Source organism: Carlito syrichta, unplaced genomic scaffold, assembly GCF_000164805.1.
Source record: "Carlito syrichta isolate Samal-C Ts95f unplaced genomic scaffold, Tarsius_syrichta-2.0.1 Scaffold315473, whole genome shotgun sequence".
NCBI classification, from domain to species: Eukaryota; Metazoa; Chordata; class Mammalia; order Primates; family Tarsiidae; genus Carlito; species Carlito syrichta.
Window position 1 is genome coordinate 1,104,654 of NW_007259569.1, and position 16,711 is coordinate 1,121,364.

The following is a 16,711-nucleotide window of genomic DNA, read 5'->3' on the forward strand; positions in this document are numbered from 1 at the left end:
GTGACTGGTGAAATAAAATATAAATTTTTCAATATTCAAATTCATAGATCCTCTGAATTTTACTCTAAGCCCTTTTTGAAAGGTTTATGAACCCCATATTACATCCTCAGCTTTGGGAAATTACCTTCATATCTAAATAAACACATAGGGGAGAGCTGCCCACCGACCTAAATACTAATCTCAGATAATTAGGTGGTCAGACATCAACTTCTATCTTCTTTAAGAATCTGATTTATTGCTGAGTCTATTTGGTAAGCAGTCTAACATTATTCCAGGTAATACAGAAATTGGTAGCGGTAGTGGAGAGTTTGCCAATTAGATTCTCCAGGCAGCAGACTCTGAAACATAATCTATTGTACAGGATATTTATGTAGGAGCACCCTTGGGATTCATGCCTATAAAAAGGATGAGAAAGAAGCAGAATTAATTGGGCAAAGACAGAAGTCAAGGTGAAATGCAGGTCCAAGCAGCGACAGTCTTGGCTGACCGCATGTGATTGCGACTAAAAATGACCAGTTAGAGTAGTCCTGCATCGGGTCAAAATGGTTGGATCATCCACACAGCCACCTTAACCAGTTACTGGATCTGGCAAGACATCTCTCTCCAGTTGAGACTCCCCCACATCCTTAAAATAAAATATTTAAAAAGGGCTAATGTACTCCACAATTTTAAAATAAAAAATGTAAAGGTTAAAAAAAGTGCTAAAAGCTGAAAACTGTGCTGAAATGACTCCTAGCATTTAAGTCCTTTGTTGAAGGAAATCTGTATGAAGCACCTCCACGTCCAATACTATTCATTCCTTTTACTGATCAAATCTACTTTTTTATATAAGTCTGGAAAATAGCTCCTTCAGGGTTCTGATGGATCTTTCTCTTTTGAGGAAACTTAGAGAAACAAAATTTGTGGAACAAACTACAGCTTCTGCTGCAACAGCTGATGCTAATCATCTCCTCTTCCACTGTCAATTCTAGATTTCCCTTCCCCTCAGCTAATCTCTGTAGCTTACCTGGTGACATTCCTGGTGAGTCTTAAGCCACTGGTTACCATGTTTATCTTTGGCCAAGGTTGCATTTGTACATTTACTATCAAAATTGGGCAAGGGAGTACCAAGAGGCACCCACTTAATCATTTCGGTGCCAAGCATATCATGCTTGCCCCCATTATGTGAAAATATGCCTTTTTTCTCCTGATGATCAGGGTCCATTGCCCCTGGCTACATGGTATAATAAAGAATCTGACTTCATTTTGTAATGCTTGACTGCTGACTAAGGTTTACCTGTCCCTCTTTCCCTTATGCTTGACCTCTGGGCAAGATGATAAGAAGGACAAGGTGTTCCCTCTTTTGGGGCCATTTGGTTCAAACCACACAAGCTCATTTCCACTCAGAGATACTCACCTTGGCCCAACCCTTATACCCTGCAAAAACCCCTAGCTAATCTCTTTCACCTTCTCTCTTAAGTTATTTTTGGACCAGTTTGATGACCCGCCAGTCTTACTCTCCCCAGAAAGCCTCATTATGTAAGTAACCATCTTGGTGTGTTTGTGATGTCATCTAGTTCTGTTATCTGAACCAAATTTTGGGTAAGGTTCACCCTATGTAAAAAACAGATGATAACTCCTCTTCTTACCTACTATTCTTTGAACACAAGGATCATGGAGTTTCCAGGCAGCATCCATAATTTATAGCTCAATGATATTCTTTCTGAGTTTTATGGCAGAAGTGTTGGCCCTTTGGGGATCATGATACAAAATCCTACTGTTCCTAGAGGGACAGGAAACACAAAGTCCTCCAGTGAGTCATTGGGAATAATGTGACTGAGGCCACTCTTGTTTTCACTCATTGTTTCCTTAACCCATGAACTTATCTTATTGGGGGGGACAATACCATACAGAGGTCTCTGATTCAAGTTGGCACAGTCATCTCTCTGTATCTGTGGGGATTAATTCCAGAATGTCCTGAGGATACCAAAATCCACATTCTTGTGAATGTTCCCATTTTTTTTGTTATTGATTTCTAGGTTGTTTTCCCCATTATGGGTGAAGAATGTACTTTGTATTGATTCAATGTTACTAAAGTTATTGAGATTTTATTATGGTATAACATATAATCTATGCTGGAGAATGGCCACTGAGAGGAATATGTGTGAGGAGAATTCAAAAAACTTATGGAAAGGCTTAGTTCAACATAGCTGACTAGAGATATCTGGTACTTGTCACTTTATCACAGAAGAACCAAAATAATGAATGGATAATCACACTACCTTAGTCAAATTGTGTTGTGCGTGTATGTTTATTGTCGGGGGAGGAGTGGTGGATGCAAGGGATGAGAACCTGCTAGGCAGGGATTCACATTTGAGGCACTCAGTGAAGGATATTAGAAATGTCACAGACATACCCTTATTCTCCTCACCTTTGAGTCTTCAGATCATCTATGCAACCTGAGGGGTGAGGACAGATTTAGGGCTGTCTAGAATTTGAGATGTAATCCAGTCTAATAATGTGTTAAGCCAGGATCTAAGGTATTTCTAAGTAGGGAGTGAATTCTATATCTGTTTGCCACACTGGAAATATCAGCTTTGATATCAGGATAATGTTGGCCTCATAGAATGTTAGGATGTATTATTTCTTCTTAATTTTTTGAAAGAGGGACTGGTGCTACTTTTTCTATAAATTATCAGTAGACTTCACCAGTGAAGTCATCTAGTCCTTGATTTTCTTTGTTGAGAGGCTTTTGATTATGGATTCAATCTCTTTGCTTGTTATAGATCTAGTTAGAGTTTCTATTTCTTCTTTTATCTCCTTCATTTTAAAATATAATTTCTTTGGGTATAATACCCTAGGTTGGTGGATTGCTCTTTCAATACTTTAAACATCTTACTCTACTATCATCTAACTTGCATGATATCTTATGAGAAGTCTTCCGTGATTTGTATTCTTTTTTTTTTTCTATAGGGAATATATTTCCTCCCTCTGACTTTCAAGATTTTTACTTTGCCTTTAGTTTTCCACAGTTTATGTTATGCCTAGGAGTAGATTTTATGGTATTTATTCTGAATGCTGTTGTTCTCTGAGATTTCTGGATTTCTGGTTTATTGTCTAACGCTAATTGTGTAAATTGCATAGTTATTGATCATTACTATTTCTGTTATTTCTCTTGCTCCATTCTCTGTTTCTTCTCTTTGTGGTATTCCAATTAAACTTATGCTACACCTTTTGATGCTATCCCTTGGTACTTAGGTATTCTGATTTAATTTTTTAATTTTTCTCTCGCTTTTTTCAGTTTGGAAAATTTTGACTAACTTATCTTTTTTTTCCCTCTTTTGATTTTTATTTTAAAATTGTGGAGTACAATTCAGTGTTAGGCATACAAATATTCATTGTGCAGGTACGCTTGTTGATGAGGTGTGCCCCCACTTCCCCAGGCAGATATCAACTACCGTCAATCTCACCTCCTCACTACCCCACCCCTGCAGTTTCCTGCTACTTTCAATCCTTTTCTTATAGCAATACGGTACTTCTTCAAGGACCACTTATGAGTGAGAACATGTGATACTCAGCTCTTTGTTTCTGTGAGAGATCACTCAGTATTATAAGCTCTAATTCCATCTGGGTTGTTGATAAGTTCATGATTTTGTTCTTTATGGCTGCATAATATTCCACTGTGTATATGTACCACACTTTTAAAAAATCCAGCCCTTTTTTGATTGGCAGTACAATTGGTTCCATGTTCTTGCTATTGTGAACAATGCTGTGATAAACATACGTGTGCAGGCATCTTTTTTATAGAGTGACCTGAGTTCTTCCAGGATTGGAAGAATCAACATTGTTAAGATGTCCATTTTACCTAAGGCAATCTACAGATTTAATGCAATGTCCATCAAATTATCAGCAACATTCTTCTCATACCTAGAAAAAACAATACAGGAATTCATATGGAAACATAAACAACCAAGAATAGCCAAAAGAATCCTCAACAAAACAAACAAACAAACAAACAAACAAAAAAAATGAAGCAGGAGGTATCACACTCTCAGACTTTAAACTATATTATAAGGCTACAGTAATCAAAACAACCTGGTTTTGGTACAAGAACACGCATATAGACCAATGGAATGGAATTGAGATTCCGGAAACAAAGCCTCAATTTCTCAACCAACTCATCTTTGACAAAGCCTCCAACAACAACCACTGGGGAGGAGAGAACCTATTCAGTAAATGGTGCTGGGGAAACTGGCTGACCACATGCAGAAGATTGAGACAGGACCCCTACCTATCCCCATACACAAAAATTAACTCTAAATGGATCAGAGACCTAAATGTAAAACCTCAAACTATAAGAACCTTAGAAAATGCAGAAGACACTCTTATGGAAATTGAAACTGGTAACCACCAATTCCTGATTAAAACCCGAAGTGCCCATGCCATAAGATAAGATAAGATAAGATAGACAAGTGGGACCTCATTCAACTGACAAGCTTCTGCAAAGCCAAAGAAACCATCAAGAGAGCAGGGAGACAGCTCACAGACTGGGAATAAATATTTGCCGACTAGCTTATCTTTAAGATCACTGATTCTTTCCTTTTCTTTGTAACCGGTTGGTGAACCCCTCAAAGATGTTCTTCATTTCTGTTGCAGTGGTTTTAAATTCTAGTATTTTCTTTTGATTCTTGCTTAGAGTTTTCTTCTTTATGCTTTCATTACCCTTCTGTTGTTGCATGGTATTCACATGTTTTCCTCTAGAACTCTTTAACATATTAGTGATATTTATTTTCCCTGACTGATCATTCCAAAATTTGTGTCAAATCTGAATCTGTTTGCAATGTTTGCTTTATCTCTTCATACTGTTTTTTTCTGACTTTTGGAATGCCTCACAATCCCTTGTTGAAGGTAGACAAGATATAGATAATAAGAACTAAAGTAAGTATGTCTTTAGTGTGAAGACAAAGTCTCATTAATCTGGCTAGGTGTTAGGCTGTGTTTAATGTTTGTTATTATTGTAAGTGTCAGAATTTCAAATTCTTCTAGTGTCCTTGGTTTTGTTTCCCCTGTTGCTTTGGGCTTTCATAAGAACATACGTAGGTAGAGACAGCCTTGCCTTATTGAAGTGGTGGTAAGGTGTGGGAGAATGGAAGCATTCTATAATCTTATGATTAAATCATAGTCTTTTATTAGGTCTGTGTCCCTAAGTTGCCCCAGAGAAATGAAGACAATTTTCACACACACACACAAATTCCTGTACGTAAATGTTTATAGCAGATTCATTGCTAATAGCCAAAGCCTGGAGTCATCTCAGATATCTTTCAATGGATAATGGTTAAGTGGACTTTAGTACATCCATAGTATGGACTACTACCCAACAATAGGAAAAGTGGGCAAAGTGCACAAGGCACCTCTCTGTATTATTTCCTATGACTTCATGCAAGTCTACGATTATTTCAAAATGTCTCATTTTTTAAAAATGTAATATATAGCACTTCCAAGGCCACATTTTTTAGTTATTTTCCAAAGATAGGACTTCAAACACAAGAGTGATGAGTGTTAGGAGCACATCTACCTGCTATGGAGGCAGAAAGACCTGGGTTTAGATTTGGTATCCACTTCCCAGCTGTATGAACTGAAGCTTGTGTATTTCTCACACCCACTTTCTCACACCCTTGTCAACAGTGTATAGTGTTATTCTTTTTCTATGTTGCAAATTCTAATAGGCTAATAAATGAAATTTGCTATTTATATTTGTATCTATTTGATGATGAGTAAGGATGAACATAATTTTAAATGTTATTTGTCCTTTTTATTTTCACGTCTACATGTTCATGTTCATGTGGGACACTGCTTTGTAAATGAATTTTCTTGGTAAAGCTCCTGTCAGGATATGGTTTCAAGATTGTTCTAGCCTCATCAAAAAAGTTTGGAATTGTTGTCTTTTTCTATTGTTAATTTGAAATTAATGCCATAGCTTTAGTAAGAGTTTGGTTAGGATACACTAGGGAACTCGCCTAGATCAGAAGGGTTTTTTGTTTGTTTGTTTTTAAGTGGAAGACTTTAAATTGTAGAATCAATTAATTTAACATATATGGAGCTATCCACATTATCTAGCTTTCTCTTGTCAATGTTGTACTTCATATTTTCAAGAAATATGTGCATCTAGTTTATCAAATTTATTGATATGAAGCTTTCCATAATATTCCATTATTATCATTTTAATGTCTATCAATATGTTGTGACATCTTCCTTTCATGATGTGACTAATTTTTTATTATGATTAGTTTTGTTTGTGGCTTATCAGTTTTATTAAGATATTCAAGCTGGGCTCGGTGGCTCAGCCTGTAATCCCGCGCCTTTGGGAGGCTGAGGTGAGCGAATTGCCTGAGCCCATGGGTTCGAGACCCACCTGGGCAGTGAGACCTCATCTCTACAATAAATAAAAAAATCAGCCGGGCGTGGTGGCGCGTGCCTGTAATTCCGGCTACTCGGAAGGCTGAAGCGGAAGGATCGCCAGAGCCCAGCAGGTCGAGGCTGCGGTGGCTGGGAGCAGCCACTGCACTCCAGTCTGGGCGACAGAGTGAGACTCCAACTCAAAAAAACAAAAAACAAAAAACAAAAAAAACCCAAAAACAAACAAACAAACAAAAAAAGATTTTCAAAGAACCAACTATTAGCTTGGTTGATTTTTTCCATTTTAATGGTTGCATTATATTTCACTGGTACCTCCCTTTTCTTTATTATTGCCTTCCTTCTCTACTACCTTTGCTCATCTTTTTCTAGTTTCTTCAAGTGGAAGCTTAGAATATTAATTTAAAATCTTCTTTTGTAAAATATTCATTTGTAGCTACAAATTTCCTCTTGTGCACCACCAAGCTTTTATATATGGTATTTTAATTATCATTCAGTCCAAAATGTCTTCTAATTTCCAGATCTTGGTGTTATCCGTTTAAATGTTTTTTTATTATTCTAGTAGTTGAGTCATAGTACCTCTTTGTGGTTTCTATTGCTCTGATAACTCATGATGTTGAGCAGATTTTTATATGTTTATTGGCCATTCATAGATCTTTTGTCAACTTTCTGTTCAAGTCTTTTGTCCGCTTGTGTGTGTCTGTGTGTGTGTGTGTGTGTGTGTGTGTGTGTGTGTGTGTGTGTGTGTGTGTGTGTTTGATTGAAAGTCTCACTCTGTTTCCCAGACTTGAGTGTGGTGGCACAATCTTGGCTCATTGGAGCCTACATCTCCTGGGTTCAGATGATTCTTCTGCCTCAGCCTCCCGAGTAGCTGGGACTACAGGCAGGTGCCACTATACCCAATTAATATTTTGATATTTTTTGTAGAGACGAGATCTTGTTATGCTGCCTAAGCTGGTCTCTAACTCGTGGGCTCAGGCAATCCTTCTGTCTTGACCTCCCAAAGTGCTAAGATTACAGGTGTGAGCCACCACACCTGGCCCTTTTGTCCTTTTAAAAGATTAGGTTGTTTTATTCTTGTTTTTGAATTGAAAGAGTTATTTAAATACTCAAGAGTCTAGCCAATTGTCAGATAAATTTATTGTGAATATTTTCTCTCATTGAATTCTTCCAGTTCATGCACATGATATCTCCCTCCATTTCTTTACATCTTTAAAAATTTATTTCAATGATGTTTTGTAGTTTTCAGTGTAGTAGTCTTATCCATGTTTTGTTAAATTTATTTCTAAACATTGCCTTATTTTGATTCTGTTTTTTTAGAGACAGGTTCTTGCTCTGTTGCCTAGGCTGAAGTACAGTGGCATGATCATAGCTCACTGCAGCTTCAAACTCCTAGACTCAAGTGATCCTCTCACCTAAGCCTCCCAAATAGCTGGGACTACAGGCATGCACCAACACCCCCAGCTAATTTTTAACTTTTTTGTAGAGACAGAATTTTGCCATGTTACCCAGGCTAGTCTCGAACTCCTGGCCTCAAGTGATCTTCCCGCCCTGACCTCCTAAAGTGTTGGGATTACAGGCATGAGTCACTGTGTCTGGCCTTGTGTGGTATTTTGAAAAATTTTTTTCTAATTATTTATTGCTACTATTAAAAATAAATCTGATTTTTATGGTAACCTTATATCCTATATCTTTGATAATGTCATTTATTAATTCTACTAATTATTTTGTAGATTTCTTAACATTTTCTTTTTTTATTATATATATTTTTTAATTGTAAAATTGTGGGGTACAATTAAGGGTTAGGTGTACAAATATTTATTGTGCAGGTACCCTTGTTGATGAGGTGTGCCCCCACCTTTCCCAGGCAGATGTTGACTACTGTTAATCCCACATTTTCTATGTAAACAATTATGTAATGTACAAATAGAGACAGAGTAATGCCTTCCTTTTTTGTTGTTACACCTTGAATTACTCTTTCTTGCATTAATGTAATGGCTAGAATTTCTACTGCAATGTTTAATAGAGGTGATGAAATTGAACATCTTTGCCTGGATCCTAATTTAGGATAACTTATTTACTATTTCAACATTAAATATGAAGTTAGCTGTAGGATTTTTATAGATGCTCTTCATCAGTTTGAGATAGCTATCTTCTATACATATTTTCCTGAGTTTTTTTTTATTATGAAACTAATGTTGAATTTTCGTAAGTGGCTCTTTTGTATCTATTTGAAATTATCACCTGTGTTTTATTTCCCTTTTTTATTTTTAAGGAGTACAAATGCAGTTTGGTTATTTGGATATATTGCATACTGGCGAAGTCTGGGTTTTTGAGAAAGCCTTCACCCAAATAGTGTACATTGCGCCCATTAAATAATTTCTCATTCCTCTCCCTTCTCCCACCCTCCTACCCTTCTGAGTCTCCAGTGTCTATTATTCCACTCTCTATGTGCTGATCTCCTTTTAAATTAAAATGTGGTAACTTACAATTATTTATCTTTCTTTCTTTTTTTTTTTTGAGACAGGGTCTCACTCTTTTGCCCTGGCTGGAGTGTAGTGGTGTGATCCTGGCTCACTGCATACTCGGCCTCCTGGGCTCAAATGATCCTCCCTCCACCTCTTCAGTAGCTGAGACTACAAGCATGTGTCACTATGCCTGGCTAATTAAAAATTTTTTTTTGTAGAGATGGTGTCTCATTATGTTGCCCAGGCTGGTCTCAACTCCTGGGCTCAAGAAATCCTCCCACCTCAGCTTCCCAAAGTGCTGGCATTACAGACATGAGTCACTGTGCCCAGCCAATTATTGATTTTGGAACGTTGAGACAACCTTCCATTCCTAAGATGAACCTCACTTGGTGATGATGTATAATTATTAATATATACTTGTGGATTTGCAAATATCATGGTAAAGATTTTTGTATCTAGGTTCATGAAGTATATTTGCCTTAGTATTTCTTTAATTGTGATGTATTTTTTAATTACAAGGAAAAATAGACAATACTTGTGATGTGTTGATCATTATTAATATCAGAGCTGTTATGCTGGTCTCATAAAATGATTTTGAAAGAATATTTTTCTCCACTATTTTCAAAATTTTAAATATAATATTGGTAGTATTTTTTATTTCAGTGTTCGGTGGAATTCATGTTGAGATCATTTGGGTATGAGGCTTTCTCTCATTCTCTTTAGTGTGCCCCTTTTAGGGGTAGAGAGTGAAGGAAGAGGGTGAGAATTTTGTTCGTATGAAGGACACTTACCTTGTTAGGCAAAAGTAGGTAGATTTTATTGATATATGGAAGTTCAAATATTCATTAAAATGCATGCATACATGTATGCATGTACATGTGTGGTGTTCTTAGGAGGCAAAAAGGTGGACTATGCTGTTTATAAAATATTTTTCTTGCAGCTTCAATATTCAATTCTTTGCATTTTGATATTGGGTCTACCACATATTTCCTCTTCCCGCTGGGTCCCTGTTTACCTCTAACATGAGTGGTTGTGAAGAGATTGGAGTCTACTAGAGGGAGTGGAAGTATAATCCTTCCCGTATGTTTTATATTTTTTTAGTGTCACCCCAACAATTATCTTGATTATTCTAGCATTATACAAAGGGGACCCCCAAATCCTGGAATTTATTTATTAAAAAATTGTGTATATATTCTTACATGTTTAAACTTCAGTCACCTTCAAAGTCCTCTCTGTTTGATGCAATACACCTATTGAGACACTTTTTCCACTGCTCAAAACAGTTTTTAAACTTGTCAATTTTGCTGCCTTTTAGTGCTTCTGTCAGCTTTTGTTTCACCTCTTCCACATGGACAAAACAGCCCCCCTTGGGGAAACAAACAAAAAAACTCACTTGGGGCAAGAGATGGTGAATAGGGAACGCAGGGCACTGGGGTCATGCAATTTTTTGTCAAAAACTGCTGAACACTAAGTGTGATGTGGGCAGGTGTGCTCCTACATCACCCATCATGAAACTGGGAAACACGTTGAAAGAATCTCAAAAAAAAGGAAAAAAGAAAAATTAACTGAAGCCAACACAGCCTCTCACAACACTAGCTGATACACTGATGCTGATGGGTTCCTATAACACTTACGTAGTGGGGGACGCCTGTACTACAAGGGGCCTACCTTCCAAAAAAGTTCCAGTTTTTTGGGGGGAGTATGTCCCTTCATAAGCTTGGTCTGAAAGAGATCTCAGAGGTCGCTCAATTCTAATTCCGTTCTCACTTCCACACGGCATATGATGACACTATTTCTGAAAGAGAAGAAAAATGGAAGCATATGGGATAAACTTTCATATCCTTTAGTAAATGCCTCATCTGTGAACCACAGAAGGGATTAGAACTCTTCTGTCTTCCTGCAACCATCAACTCACAAACTCACAATGACAAAAGTCACTTTGACCTCCAGATGTCAGTAGTTATTTTTTAGAAATACCGGTCAGCACATGCCCTTGCTGAAGATCTCTGTCTCTGTAGAAAATGTAATCTTTCTTGGTCATCACAGAAATTATATTTTCACTTTAGTCATAAGATTAACTCCTCCTTCTTATGATACTCTAAAATTATCCATAGAGCTAGCAACACAACTACTGTCATTTAAAAAATCCATATTCGTAAGGAATTAATTGCAAGATTTGTTCATTTACGAGGAGGGGGACCCAAAAAAAATGGAATTATCTTTTGGAGGGTGACCCTTTGTAGTATACTCAGAACTTGTTCCTCCAGATCAAACAGACAACTAAATTTTTTATTTGGAACTTTTGAGAAGGTTGCCTCACGATTTGCAGAAGAAACATCCCGAGTTGTGGCAAATAGATGACTGATTCTTCCACTATGACAACACACCTGCCCACAGAGTGCTGATTTTTCAGTAGTTTTTGAACAAAAACAGCATGACCCTCATGCCCCATCCTCCATATTCACCTGCTCTCGCTCCTAGTGACTTTTTGTTTGTTTGCTTCCTCGGAGGAAAAACATTTTCAAAGGGAAACAGTTTGCTGATGTGGAAGAGGTGAAACAAAAACCGGCAGAAGCGCTAAAAGGCATCAAAATGAATGAATTCAAAAACTGTTTTGAGCAGTGGAAAAATCGTCTAAGTAGATGTATTGCATCAATCCAAGAGTACTTTGAAAGTGACTGGGGTTTAAACATGTAAGAATAAATGTATAATTTTTTAATAAATAAGTTCCAGTTTGTTTGTTTTATTTTTTTGGTCTTCTCTCGTATGTTATGAACATCTTATAAGAGTGTGCTGAATAGGGACTAGAACACAGGTCTGTGTCTGATAAGAAAGCTGAAATTGTCAATCCTTCTATCTAAAGTGATTCCCTAAACAATTATTTAGAAATATTTTCTCTCTATTGCAATCTCTTCATGAGTTTCTGGTATTCATCATTTATTGTATTGGGGGGTTCAAGTTTCTGAGATACAGATTAAAATGTGGCCTCTGAAAATGAATTTTCACTATCCTGTTGCCATAGAAAACTAGCATTAACCATAATAGCATGATGTACTTCTGGTTTCTATGACAACTGGACTATGCCATCTTATACCGGGAGGAGAAACATTACACTTGGATGTTTAAAAGCAGAAAGTGTGTGGTACTTGCATTAAAATAGCATTATTTGTGTGTCTATCATCACTGTGAATGTATGTGTGTATGAAGGTGGTGGGAATCATTGAATATATGATTGCAAATGTAGGGACTTATTACTCCTGTGTTGCAGGGGGTTGGCAGCCACTGCTGCGAGGATACTGAAGTGGCTGAGTCACCAGTTATTTCATCTCCTTCCTTGTTTCTGTGTCCTCAGATGACACCCATAGTGTGAAGCCTCTGTAATCTTGGATTCTGTATAGCAGAAGCTTGAAAACCTTTTTGAGTGCACAACCCTTTCCAATAAATATTTTTGCAGTACCCCCCAAATATTATCTTTATACCATATCTACATATATTAAGAAAATGTGTTCTTTTTTTTCAATTAAGAGTCTCACTCTGTTGCCCAGGCTGGAGTGCAGTGGCACACTCACGGCCACCCAGCATCTACCTGCTGGGCTTAGGTGATCCTTCTGCCTCAGCCTTCCAGGTTTTGAGGAGGATAAATTATGAATGCACAAATTTTGAAACGAATTGTAAGATATAATGAATGTAATGGAAATACTAATACTTCTTTCCTGAACTCTGTGGATCATTTGCATACCTTCTAGGTATCTGAATACTTTAGAAATTGTTGCTCCAGAGGAAAACTTTCAATTTATTACATCACTAATTAAAATCTGTAAATAGCTTCCCATTACTATAGCTCCTTAATAAAGCTTCTAGTCTCAGTGATTGAATTTTGGTTGTGTTTTTTGTTGATGTGGTAGTATTTTTCCTGTGTATTAATTTGGTTTCAACAGAAAGACAGATTATTTAAAATACTTGTTGTTTTCTTTGTAGGAAATATGCTTTAGTAAGCAGCTGTCAAACAAGGTATATCTAAATCTCCCAGCTTCACATTTCAGACTGTGCTCTGTGACACTGCGTCTTGGTTTCCGCTAATCCGGTTTCCTGTTTCTGCTTTGTAATCTGGTTCACTGTTAGGCTATGCTCATAGGGAATACCAGAGAAAGACATGTATCTGGAGGAAGGGAAATAAGTAGACCATATGCCCATTCCTGAAATAAACTCCACTCGATTATAGTGTATTATTCTTGTTATATGAGTGGGGGACCAAAAAACCCGGAATTATCTTTTGGAGAGTGGGCCCTTTGTAGTACAGGTTTCCCTGACTAGATAAGTATTCTAGAAACCCATCAGCATCAGTGTACCAGCTAGCATTGTTGTGAGAGGCTGGGTTCAGCTTCAGTTATTTTATTTTTTTGGAGATTCTTTTAATGCATTTGCCCATTTCATGATGAGTGATTTAGGAGTGCACCTGCCCACACTGCTCTGAGTGTTCAGCAGTTTTTGACCAAAAATGATTATGACTTCCATGCCTCACCTTTGCTATTCACCTGCCCCCACGCTCAGCATTTTTGTTGTTGTTTCTTTGTTTGTTTCCCTGGATGAAAAAAGTGCTCAAAGGGAAATGTTTTGCCCAAGTGGAAGAGGTGAGTTCAAAAACTGTTTTGAGCAGTGGAAAAAGCATCTTGATAGGTGTACTGCATCAAGCACAGAGTACTTTGAAGGTGACTGAAGTTTAAACATGTAAGAATAAATACACAATTTTTATAAATAATTTCCAGTTTTGGGGGGGTTCCCCCTCATGTGTTGCTGGTATAGTCTGCTAGATAATGAGGCACATTAGGCTATAGTTTTATTTCATGTGATTTTTTTAATTTCAGGACAATTCTGGCCTCATTTAATGAGTTGAGAATTGATCCTTCAGTAAAACATTATGTAGAATGAATATTGTTGCTTTCTGTTTTCACCTATAATGAAATAACAGGGATACAATTTACCTTCTGTATTATTGTTCTATTTTGCTGTAAAACATAAACACAAACTTAGTGGTTCAATACAATGCACATATATCATTTTACAGTTCTGGAAGTCAGATGTTTGAAATGAGTTTCACTGTGAAAACAACAACAACAACAACAACAGCTATGGCATCAGTAGGGCCCTGCTCCTACAGGGGCTCTGGGGGAAAATCCATTTCCATGTTTTGTCTAGCTTCTAGTGCTGCAGATCTTGTATTCCTTGGATCATGGTCCCTTCCTCCCTTTTCAAAGCCGATAGGGTTGCATGTTGAAATCTCTCTCTAGTTCTATGTTCATGTTGACTTTTACCATACAAGGAAACTTGTAATGATATTGGATCAATGCAAATATTGCAGAATAACCTCCCCACTTAAGATTCTTGATTACAATGGTAAAATCCTTTTTGCAATATAAGGTAATATAGTCACAGATTCTAGACATTAAGATGTAAAGATCTGGAGGAGAGGAGTTCATATTTCGGTCTGCCACGTCTTCCTCTGAAACAACCAAAATAATGAGAAAAAGTAAGAAGTCATGATTTTCAACACACTGGATGAAAAGCAACGAAGTACAGTGATAACTGAGAGCCTGTGAAACAACAAGTTGTGTCCTACATTGCTTCAACTTAGTGGTTATAAAGGGTTTCCTGGTCATGCTGCAGGGGAGAGAGAACTGAGGGGGAGCCTAGTGAACTTCATAAGGAGAAAAGACAAAGTTAAGGCTCTAAGGAAATCAAGGTGGTTAGAGAGTGTAGGACAAAATACTAAAAAAGAGATATCTTCACAGAAAGAATCCCTTAGATCTGTAGAGAGTTCTCTTGAGTATTAAGAATCAGTACATGCACATGAGGTTACCTCAGGATCATAAAAAAAATGGAAGTATTAGAGAATACCTTCTTGTGTTCATGCAGGAATAGGTGATTTCCCACTAGTCAGACAGGCAGACAGGAAAAAAACTAATAATCTACTGGGTATTTGTTTGAATACACAGGATGATTTTACCTCAGTAACTGGGAATAGTTATCCCTGGATGGAATATAACTCTAACCTGCCCGACATAATTTCCAAAGCCATACCTGAAACAGTCATACCATTTCCAAGTAACTTAAATGCATTGCAGAGCAAACTAAAAAATATCTATAAAAATACAAAAAATATTCAGCACTCAATAAAGTAAAATTCACAACAATTGACATTCATTTAATGATTAATAGGCAATTGGTGAAGCAGGTAAATGTAACCCATAATGAGGAGAATAATCAATCAAAACTGACTTAAAACTGACATTAAAAGAGTTATTGTAACTATATTCTGTATGTTAAGTTATATAAAGATACAGTAGTTATTTAAAAAATATCTTAAAGTTAAGAAGACACAAACTACCATGATTGAGATTTAAAAAAAAATATATTTATTTATTATAGAGTTGTGGGGTACAAGTGAGGATTTACTACATAAGTAGACTGCATATAGATGACATTTGGGCTTCTAGGGGGCCTTCATTGCCCCTGTAGTGGATCAGGTGTCATTTGGGTTGTCATATGCCCCCCACCTTCCTTCCTCCCTCCCGCCCCTAGCAGAGCCCAATGACTGCTGATTCCACCCATGTGCTAACATGACTAGTGTTCTCAGGGTCTGCTTATGAATGAGAACATGTGGTATTCAGTTTATTTCTGTGATAGTTAACTTAGTATAATGGTCTTCAACTACATCCAAGTTGCTGCAAAGGCCATGATTTTGCTCTTCTTTATGACTGCATGATATTCCATTGTGCATATGTACCACATTTTCTTTATCCAGTCCACTTTTGGTGTACAGCAAGGTTGGTTCCATGTTTTTGCTATTGTGAATATTGCAGCAATAAACATGTGTGGCATCTTTTGGGTAGAGCAATTTATAGTCCTGCAGGTATATTTCCAGGGGAGGGATTGCTCCCTCAGATGAAATGTCAATTTTTCGTTCTTTTAGGAATTGTGACACTGCTTTCCTCAGAGGTCGAACTAGCTTACATTCCCACCAACAGTGTAGAAGTGTTTCCTTTCTCCACAGCTGCACCAACATCTGTTGTTTTTTGACTTATTAATGATAGCCATCCTTACAGGAGTTAAGTGGTATCTCATTATAGTTTTGATTTGCATTTCTCTGATGATTTGTGAGACTGAGCAGTTTTTTTATGTGTCTGTTGGCTGCTTGTATGCTATCTTTTGAGAAGTGTCTGTTCATGTCCTTTGCCTACTTTTTAATAGGGTTTTTTTTCCCCCTTTCACTTTGTTTGAGTTCCTTACAGATTCTGAATGTTAGGTCTCTGTCAGATACATAATTTGCAAATATTTTTTCCCATTATGTGAGTTGTCTTTTTACTCTCTTGATGGTTTATTTTGCTGTGTAAAAGTTTTTCAGTTTGATAGGGTCCCACCTGTCTGTATTAGCTTTTGTAGCATTCACTTTTGGGGAATTGGTCATGAATTCATTGCCCAATCTGATGTCTCAAAGAGTGTTTCCTATGTTTTCTTCTAGAATTCTTATAGTTTAAGGTTTTACATTTAGGTCTTTGATTCATTTTGAGTTGATTTTTATATATGGTGATAGGTATGGGTCCACTTTCATTCTTCTGCACGTGATCAGCCAGTTTTTTTTTGTTTTTTTTTTTTGAGTTGGAGTCTCACTCTGTCGCCCAGACTGGAGTGCAGTGGTCACTCCCGGCCAACGCAGCCTCGACCTGTTGGGCTCCAGTGATCCTTCCGCCTCAGCCTTCTGAGTAGCCGGAATTACAGGCGCGCGCTACTACGCCCAGCTGATGTTTTGATTTATTGTAGAGATGAGGTCTCGCTGCCCAGGCGGGGCCCGA